The following is a 10817-nucleotide window of genomic DNA, read 5'->3' on the forward strand; positions in this document are numbered from 1 at the left end:
CATTTGTTCTTTGACTTAGAATCATATCCTGAGACCTGAATGCTTGCAACCCCAATTAAGCTAATGACAGGGCTTTTTTTGGAGGCTGGGAGCACCATCCACCTCTTAAGGATGAGATGTGTGGTCAGGAGCTGAATGCAGCTCTTCTGCACACCTTGCTTTTGTTGAGCTGGGAAATAAGGACGACATGGCCTGGACTTTAACTTGAACCACTGGTTGAACCCACCCATTTATAGAGCATTTCCATATTTTTTTCTAAAGTTTATTTCCAAAATGAGAAACGTTTATAAAACTTAGCTCTTTTGCTCAAACCAAGTGACTTTCACTCCTGAGGATTCAGAGTTTATTTTGGGTAAAGGTATTTAAATACAAAGGATCTTGAGTTGGTCTAATAAAAGATATCAGATTTACCCAAAGAACCTTGTCTGCCCAGGATCTTGAGAAAATTCTGCTCTGGGGGTCAGTTTAGAATCAATATTCCATGAGCTAAATTCTAGAGTGGTAATGTGTAAATCTGTAGTGACTCTCTTGAAATCCATGGAGTTGCTCCAGATATACAATGAAAACAGCACAGTTTGCTCCATTATGCTTACATGAGAGTTTCCTGACCTTTAATACACAGTGCAGCATAACCGAAATGAACCATTGTTGCAGTAGTGAAAAAATGTGTGGATAACAATCACATGCTTCCTTTGGAAAGAAAAAGGGGAGATCTATTTTTAATCCTACTGTATTTTGGTTACTTTAATCTCTCTATTCCACTCCCCCAAAGTTTATAGAGTTATGTACATTACCTCTATTGTCAGGGTTGTTCTTTGTGAGATCAGAACAAAATCTGCAACACAATATCTAGGATACAATCCAAACAAGTAATAAGAAAGAAAATTCTTAGGAAAATGACTCCGCCATTGTTCTTATCATGGAGAGTGATTATTTCCTTTGGAATTTAACTTGCCTACAGAGTCTGTCATAGAATAGTCTATTCAAAAGGATATCATGAATTTGAAAATCATACTTTGTCTTTAGAAATTGTGAACCTCTCCTAGACATCAGAAACCCTTCCAATTACTATAGCTAGAAGGAAGCAGTGACAAGAACATGCATCTTTCCTCTTTGAATTTTTTTGGTTTGTTTACGGCATGTATCTGACAACACTTTATCTGCAGTTAGTCTCACTGTTCCCCTGGATAGTCAGTAGGCCCCAGTTTGATTTACATGGCCAAATCCCTACATCTTCTCAAGACCCCATGGGAGTGTGGTGGGAGGGATTCTTTGGGCATTTACACACATGCTCCGGGAAATGGGGGAGGAGGGGGCGTCTCTGAGAGCCGTTTTAATTAAAGCGTCTGGAGCGTCACGTGGATCAGTGTCCCCACATTGAAAAATGGCAGCGGGGGCACTATAATGGCCCTCCACCATTTTTCAGCACGGGGATGCTGATATACATGACATTGGAGTCCGCCTTAATTGAGTCTGCTCTGATGTGCTGTAATTACAGCATGTTGGAGCAGCCTCCTTGCATGTGTATAAGCACCCTTTATGAGCTGGCAGGTCAGCATGCATTGATCTGACTGCAGGAGCAGTCACTTGGTTTTCCTTTGCTGAGAAATCCTTATAAAAACCAGTAGTGAAGCAGAAAATTCTATTCTCTTATATATGGATTTCACTGAGTTCTTCCAGCTATGGTAATCGGGGAGTGTGTGTGTGTGTGTGTGTGTGTGTGTGTGTGTGTGTGTGTGTGTGTGTGTGTGTGTGTGTGTGTGTGTGTGTGTGTGTGTGTGTGTGTGTGTGTGTGTTGTTTCTTTAAGAAATTCCAGAAACTGGAGGTTTCCAATTTTAAAAAAAGGTCAAGAGGACACTCTTGTTAAATGTAATACAGAGACAAAAAAGTATTCCCCCTTAGACTGAATGGCAGGAGTGAGCGTGAACATGTAAAGACCTATAGGAAAACGTTGGGGCTCCAAGATCTGTCAGTGCAGCCTCTCCAGGAACGTTAAGTCTTTTTATCTACAGTAGGGGGGAGTACATTCAGCATTAGTAATAGCGGTAGACCATGCTATAAAGCACTTCTGGTATAGAACCAATTATACTGTCATAGTTGCCCTTGCCTCATTTTAGTGAAACTATTCCTCTCCAACCCAATAAACCAAATAAGATATCTGGGTAAAATCACAGCTTTCTGGTATTGCTCTGTCTAAAACAGGTACTTTTGCTACCTAGCTGTTTAGGTCATGGAATTGTATGTCTTTACTCTCCCAACATAGCAATGCTGGCAGAAGTCAGTTAAGGTGGGCCTGGCCTAAGGGTGGGATTTCCAAAAGAACCTAAGAGAAGAACCAGACTCCTATCACAAGCCAGGTATGAAGATCCATTAGGTAATTTTGAAAAATCCTTTCCCAATTTAACAACCTCCCCTGCAAAAAAAACCTTAAAAACTATATAATTGATTGCAGCTAGCTTAGTTTGTTTTGCATGAAATATAGCCCGTGAACATGTAAGTATATACATATGCACTAGCTGAAACCCGCAAAACATTTGCGATTTAAATTTTTTTTGCAAAAGTATTTCTTTAAATATAGAATTTTTAGTTATCCTTTAACCAAATACTTTAATGGAATCAAAACTTCTCACATAAAGGCTATATAAAGCTTGTAAAGGCTACATAAAGCTCAGGGCCCGCTGGCAGCTTGCCCCGCAGCCATGGGAGAGGTGAACAGGCTCCAGGGGGGAAAAAAAAAAGTATCAGGCCCCTCACCACTTCTATTTTTTTATTCCCCTTCGGTGGAGCCTGCCCACTCTGCGGTGGGGGGGCCCCGGTGCTTCATTCTAGCTCTGACTTTCCTGCCTTGCCTGCACTGAGATTGGTTGTTTTAGTAAGCATTGTGATTGGCTGCTGAGACAACCAATCAGAGTGCTCCAGACAGACAGAATAAGCCTATTATTATTAGAAGTGGACAACAAACTATTTATCCCAGAGTCTTGATTATACTTTGAATTCTTTTACAGGATACCATTTGGAGGAAATAGCAGAACTGAAAACTTGCATCAAGAGGGTAAAGTACGAAAGTGACTCTCATGGTTCTAAATTAGAAAATTAAAAATACAACTTTAATAGCAGAAAATGTAAAGGCAGTTCATCCTTTCTTTCTGTCAAAGTCATGTATACATCTCAATGTCTTTTCAGAATTCCTGTCATTATGTATTTCTTGAGGGTTTAACATCTGCAAGCAGCCATAATAACTAATGTCATTATGTTAATTGTTTCACTTTTACATTGCTCTCTACATTATTTGTAAATCAGTAGATCTCAGCTGAGATACTGAGGTGCCCCTTTAAAGATCCTTCGATGGGTGATATGGCACCTGGCCCCTGTGCAAGGAGGTAAGTGCTGGCTCTGTAGCTGGTGGGAAGAGCTACAGGGGAGTCCCCAGAGGAGCAGCTGTAGCTATGGGGGCTATGCTGTCCCTCTAAGGGGAAAATGCAGAAAAGAAAAAAAAAATGAGCAGGCATGGCAGGATCCTGCCCTCACTTGGCACCTATACCAAACTCTGCATCCAGTGGCCCTTGTCACTCCCTTCCTCATCTTGTAGGGATAGCTACCTCCCTTAGGGGTCTAGTGACCCACCCCTGAACTCCCCAATCTGCCACGCTGAGCAGTCCATACCATTGCTAAACGAGGTGAACCACCTCTGCCATGCTCTGAAGGGTACCCTGCCCATTGCTACTTGCCCTGCCACCCCATGAGATCCTTTTAAGGGTGCCACAGGGTGCGAGAAGGTGAGTGCTGCAGGAAATAAATTGATTTTTGAAGGGGTGCCACTATATTCCAAAAAATTATGAAACGTGCCTCGAGTCTAAAAGGTTGAGAACCATTGTTTTACACTGAACTCTACCGCCTTTAGAAAGAACTTTGGGCTCCTTACATATTTGGTTGTGATGCTTGATTTTGTTGAGTTTTTTGTCTTACACTGATGTAGTAACATTTCTGTTTTTGTAGATGAGCACAGAAAATGGTTCTCTGCTGGAGAAAATGAAAGTACTTCAGAAAGCCACAGACAATAAGTCTCCGAGGTGTTGTTTGACGTTAGCTGTCCACAAGAGTACAGAAACTCTAACAATTTCCCAGTACAGTTCTTTTGACTGTGGATCAGGTATGTCATTCTCGGAAGGAACATCACTGCAGAATAAGTAAAAATGTTGAGCTGAATTTGCTTTATCTGCCCAACTCCAAGGGCCTTTATACACATACTTTTTTCCCGTGATGGAGATCCACCACTTTGGAGCAAACTCATTTAATTGAGTCTGCTCCACGTGCGAGCTGAAGCAAACTGCCTTGCACTGCATGCAGTTGTATAAGTGGCGAAATGCATGTCAGCACACAAAAAATGGTAGCAGTGAGCTTTTGAACTAAAGCACCTCCAAGGAGTTTTAGTTCAAAAGTGCACCACCACCATTTTCTCAGTGCCTGGTGCTGCAGTGTTTGCACATATAAAAATGTCCCAAGAGACTGATAACATCTGGTTTGTGATTTGTTGGTTTTGGAAACCAGCAGCAGAAGCTTGTCTCTTACCAAGTTATGAGCTGAAGAGTTTACCACTGTTTTAAGCCTTCGGTTAGAGTAAAATGAGTACAGTTAAACAAGGATTAGGGTTACCAGCTACCTGCAGCTACCCCTAATAGTGAACTTAAAGGGAACTTAGAAGTAGGTTTAACTCAATAGGACTCAGTTAGAAGTAGGTTTGACACAGTAAGTCTTCAGTGGATTCAGACCAGGACTGTGTCTTTGGGCAAGTGTGAGGTATGCATGTAAGGAAATGTCTTAGCTGTTAGTTAATAGTTCTGTTAGAAAAGTTCAAGTTCTGATTCCTTAGCATCCCATGTGTGAAAAGGCAAAAATACTAGAGCTGAAACAGCTTCACAGCTGGTATGAGCCTCCAGGCTGTTGCTTTGTGGAACATGGATCCATATTCCATGGGAAAGGCGCTATACAAACAAGACTTAACACCAGTCAAGTAACAGGGGTATTGTAAGTATCCATACTGATATCTAAAGCCTAAGTAGATTGACCTTCACTGAGGGAGGCATTAACAATTGCCCGTTGAGTTCATGCAGGCCCCTTTCCTGTCATGTCAGAGTGCCTCTCAAGTATTAGTTCTCAGGAGAGTCAGTCTTATCTTTTCTGGTGATGAGTTGCATGGTGTTTGTGCACTCAGACCTCTCCCTCTGTGGTTTATACCTTCAGTATTTAAAATATAATTGTTGTGGAGGATGAAGCAATCTCTTTGGGAGATAAATTCAATCCTGTAGAGGGTTTTGAACATCAGGACAGAAATCTTGAACGTTGAAGCTGTAAGACCCTAACATGGCTAACAGCATTTGGGTTGAAAAATCACAAGACCCTGACCAAATATTTAAAATGTGTTACCTTTGCACTAATTAAAATGCAGAGCTCTTTTTAACACTGTGCTTTGAAGTTTGCCAAAACAGTTGAATTTCATACCATAATTTGCCCTGCCAAATGTGCAAACAAATCAGAAACTCTACTTAGAAGCTAGAGGGGGTATAAATAGGACTTGATTGGAAGTCAAGATTCAAGTTTTAACTAGAGAATTACAAACAATGCCAGTTGAATAATGACTCTGTCAAGACTAAGATTTAAAATGTATGATAAAACATAGGATCATAGGAAAGTAGGGCTGGAAAGGGACCTCACAAAGTCATCTAGTTCAGCCTGCTGCTCAAACCATCCATCCAAGTGTCTGTCCAACCTGCTCTTGAAAATTCCAAGGATGGAAATTCCACAGTTTCTCTAGGCAGCCTGTTCCAGCCTCATAGTTAGGAAGTTCCTCCCCATCTCCAACCTAAATTTTCCCAGCTGAAACTTGAGGCCATTGCTCCTAGTCCTGTCCCCTATAGTGAGAGAAAAAACAAACAGAACACACACACATGAACTAGACACATTAAGAAAAACTGTTTGAAAGATCTAGTATAGACAAAGGACAGTATAGCTATCAGCATATGCTAAACTGGTTGAGACCAGAGCCTAATCTCTCTACACATTAGTGCATAATAAACTATTTCACTTAAAGGCAGATATACCTTGCATAGATTTTTTTAAACATGGTACTTAATACGTATCACCAGAGAGGTTTAAACATGATGTCTTTGTCTTTGTTAGACAGGGGCCATTGTGACTGGCAGTTAGGCCAGTTCTGCCCCAACATCCTTGAATGCCCCCCCCGAACATAATCCCTTGAATGTTACTCCAGTGAAAAGTAGCTGTTCCGTAGCCTTTACAGTACATTGTGGAATACATTGTGTTAATGTTAAGAATGTGTGATTTATGAGTCCACAAACTCTAGGTTTTTTTGGAAATAGAGCAATTGTTTCTTAGTTGTAGCCTCATAAAATGGAGTATTTTTGCAGTGGGGAAAAATCATAATTTGGAAATCATTCTGGAACTGTGGGAAGCTTTGAAGAATCAAAGTAAATTTACCTGCCCTCATGAAACATTAATGCTTTTTCCTACTGCAATACACAGACAGAGAAACAGTAGCTTATGCTTTGAGTTACTCACCACATCTACTGGTAAAAGATAATTAGGTGGAACAGAAATGCATTTGCCAGAGTTTGGGGGGTTGGGGGGAGTTTTGCTGGTGTTAAACCAGAAAATCAAATTGATATTAAAACTTTGCTGTCTACTACTTCATCATTGTAAAACTGACCTGTGCTCTAGGAAAGAATGTATTCCAATGTAAAACTGACTCAAAACAATAAGTAGGGAATTTTTGTCTCTTTCAGAAAGCACCCATTGCTTTGATAGCTGTCATGCAGCTACATGCATTTCCATGCAATGTGTTGCTGGGACAACCTTAGTGGAGGAAGATATAAGCTGAATGAAAGAAATGTATAACCAGCTGTAAGAACTGAGTTTGTATTTGTTGTTATGAAAATAAATGAAGGGGCCTGGATACAATTTTCCCACTGGAAAGTTCATAGGGGAGTGAAACACAGCAAGGAGCTCAGCAAGTATAGAACTAGAACAATGACAATTTGGTACAGCCAATTGTGTTTATAAAAGTCTGGGGAGATAGGTAAAACGGTGATTATTTACATGATAATGGTGACCAGTCCTAACAGGACTATTTATGTGAAATGAAGTGGTGCACATGTTTTGGAGCTCTTGGGAAGGACTCCTGAAACTGTTTCAGGTGTCTAGGGCCAGAGCTGTGTCCTTAGGTGTGTTTGGGCAACACTTGGCAGAATGGGGCCTTGGTCTTTGGAGTCTCTTGATTCCACACAACAGAAAATGGCAATTTGGACTTCTCCTGGGATTCGTGATAGGGCCATTTGCAAGCAAAGCTCTGCTACAATCCTAACTATAATTGCAAAGGTGTCATAACAAATATTCAAACCAATTTCCATGGAAACCTCAATTTCATCTCTGAATTTTAGCATGTTTTAAGACAGCAGGAGTGGTAAAAATCATGTAGTGGTTGTATGCATGGAGAGATGCTTATTCTTTGCATTAACTCTTTATTGGCTCAAATCTCTGTGTATATGAGAAAATTATGCATGCAAATTTAGAGACTTTTAAAAAATGTTATCTCCCCTGTAAAATGCCTGAATCAGATTCACATTTGGGTTTCCGTTCTCATTTCCTCTCAGCATAAATATGAGTCTGAGAGACACAACAGCTAAATGATTCCAAAGCATATAGCAATTTTAAACACGGATCCTTTAATAAAAGAGTAAGTTTTTAAAATCCTCTCTGTACAAAGTTGCAATTGCTAATCATTTGTTTAATTTGGATTTACAGTGTAATGTACAATATAATCATTTTTATTCTTTAAGGAAACGAGAACCTAACTTTCTACTTGATATTATGTTAATAATGTACCCAAGAAGGTAGTTTCTAGAAGAAGCAATGCCGTACATCAAAAGAACGCTAAGAAATGTGGAGTAAATTTAGAAGACAGAAACTGAGAAACAGAAAGCAGCTCAGAGAGACTTGTTATCCAGCCAGAACATGGGATTTAATGTAATACTCCACAAATAGGTTTGCTCCTGTGTCTAGAGGTCAGTGGAAACATGATTAGTTCTGTCTTAGAGATGTTTAAACTTGGATGCCTAACTCTGGTGCTAGGAAAGTGCATGCAGAACCTCCTGATTTCAGTGGGAGATGAACATTGGCATGTAGGGCAACAATACACATGGCTCTTAGGAGGAGAGTATTCACTCAGGCCTTGTACCTTCAGGATTTATAATGTCACTGACATTTCTTTTTTTTTTGTAGAGCTTGCTGCTGCTGAAAGCATGTTTGCTGTAATTTACATTGAATATCAAGCAAAACTAGTGTCACAGATCTGACCAAACACTCTTTACTGGCGACTCACAAGACTTCTGTGAGATCAGCCAGCCTCTGTCTCTCCTGGGTGATCTGAGCTTTCAAATGGACCTCTCAGCACATTCTCAAGGTTTCATAGATTTCATAGACATCAGGGCTGGAAGGGACCTCGGAAGATCATCGAGTCCAGCCCCCGCCCAAAGGGCAGGAAGTCAGCTGGGGTCATAGGATCCCAGCAAGATAAGCATCCAGTTTCATCTTGAAGGTGTTCAATGAAGGCGCTTGAACCACCTCCGGTGGCAGGCTGTTCCAGACCTTGGGGGCTCGGACAGTAAAGAAGTTCTTCCTTATGTCCAGCCTGAAACGATCTTGAAGTAGTTTGTGACCATTTGACCTCATCATCCCTTGGGGCGCTCTGGTGAACAAATGTTCCCCCAGATGCTGGAGGTCACCCCTGATAAACTTGTAGGTGGCCATCAGATCACCCCTGAGCCTGCGCTTTTTCAGGCTAAAGAGCCCCAGGGCTCTCAGCCTGTCATCGTAGGGTCTGCTTCCCTGACCTCTGATCATGCGCGTGGCTCTTCTCTGGACTCTCTCAAGCTTCTCCACATCCTTTTTGAATTGTGGAGCCCAAAACTGGACACAGTACTCCAGCTGCGGCCTCACTAAGGCCGAGTACAGGGGGAGAATGACGTCCCGGGATTTGCTTGAGAAGCATCTATGGATGCAAGCCAGCGTTTTGGTCGCTTTACTAGCCGCTGCATCGCATTGCAGGCTCATGTTCATCTTAAGGTGCAGATCATCTGCCTTTTACTCCCTTGCTAGAGTGCAAATGTGAAGTCTTAACTAGCTGTGCCCTGAGTTAATGTTGCCTGTGGGCATGCAGAGGCTTCAGCTTAAGTGTTCAGGAGGATGTAATAGGTGTAGACAGACAAATCGAGACAGTCTTTGTGCAGAGTTTCTAAGCACACGTTACTGCTCTCAATCGTGTGAGAAACACAGTTCATTCAGAAAACAAGTGTGCATACTGAGTGCAGTGCTCCTCAATCAGCTCACCCTTCCTTAGGGGATCTGTCTTATGTCAGGTGACATCTGGATCTGCCTTAAGAAAAGGCCACTACTCTACCAGGTAAGTACAGTATTATGCCATTTTTCCTCCGATTAAAACTGTCCCCTAGGGTCAGAGTTGTTTTAGTGTGAGTACATGTCACTGGTAGAACATTTAAGTAATTGACCCTCTAGTATTAACCCTTGTTTTAGTAATTTAAGAGAAAGGATGTAACATAAGCATGTTCAGGGATTTGTGCTGGCTCAGACATGATACAGTCTGTGCTGGCTCAGACACAAACTTTAACCCAAACACAGTCCATCAAGGGTTAACTCCCAGGTCTAGGTCTCTTCAGAACCCGTGAAGGTGACTCTGGCTTACTGCTGCAATCTTCTCTCTCAGGCTGGCTGTGACTCAGTTCCCTGCCCTGGTATCACTGCTCCCAATCTCAAGCACTTCGGTCTCTTCCCAGACCCAAAGAGTAGAGTCTGTAATCCTATACTGCAGCCACTGGCCAGACTCTCACAGTCTATCCATCTGTCTGTCTCTGACTTTCTCTCCCTGGGAGCCTTTTACTTCCTGTGGGCCAGCTAATTATCTCCCTCAGCTGGCCCAGTCCTCCTGAGCAGCCTGCAATTAGCGTTACTGCTCACAGCTGGGCTACAGCCTCTGGCCCCACAGCCTACTACAGTCTGCCACAGGTAGTTGCAGGACAGGGTGGCACCTTTAAGGTTAGGCTGTACCCTATGGAAAGCTTATGCTTTTCTGAAGAAGCTAGTGGTACCACACAGCCTCATCTTTGGCCTTAGGAATTTTACTAAAGGACAGACAAAAAGACAGCAGGAAGGTAAAGACCAGCCTTACAATGGAAATGGAATTTGCATTGTAATACAGGTGTGTGCAGGATGCATAATCACCAACAGAATTCTTTGATTTCCCAAATCTTCACAAATATTTTAAGTGATATTTCTGTTTTTCTCAGAAATTTTCTGTTGCTGAAAACACATCACTTAAGGTTACCTTACATTTCAATGATAGATGAAATGATATCCATTGGTAGTGGATAAATGGAAATGCAGTGCTTCGATTACAAATAATAGACATATAGAAGCATTTTTACATAAGGATATGGAATTAGAAGGGATGTCTTGGGTCACTGAGTCCAGTTCCCTGCTATTACAGACAACTTTACAATACTTTATTTATAAGCTGATCAAGCACAGCCTTAAAGTGAAGGCAAGAAACCAAACTGTTTCCACGGGCAGGATGTTCCATAACCATACTGATCTAATGGTCAGTAATCTTCCAATCTGCATTTATTCATGGGTAATTTATATCCACTTGTTTTTGTGCCAGCGTTGTCTTGTAGATTAAGCAGCTCTTCTCTCTCCCTGGTCTTTACTCTCCTGACATATTCATAGA

General features: G+C 41.6%; 1 long non-coding RNA gene across 1 annotated transcript; it reads left to right on the forward strand.

Annotated features, from left to right (window-relative positions):
• The first annotated feature begins 1829 nt into the window (after positions 1-1829).
• On the forward strand, positions 1830-7728 carry LOC112548060. Its single transcript, XR_003091866.1, has 4 exons — positions 1830-2358; positions 3007-3053; positions 3302-4151; positions 6802-7728. It is a non-coding gene; the product is annotated as an uncharacterized LOC112548060 (long non-coding RNA).
• The last annotated feature ends 3089 nt before the right edge of the window (positions 7729-10817 follow it).

The sequence above is a fragment of the Alligator sinensis genome, unplaced genomic scaffold, assembly GCF_000455745.1.
Source record: "Alligator sinensis unplaced genomic scaffold, ASM45574v1 scaffold219_1, whole genome shotgun sequence".
NCBI classification, from domain to species: Eukaryota; Metazoa; Chordata; order Crocodylia; family Alligatoridae; genus Alligator; species Alligator sinensis.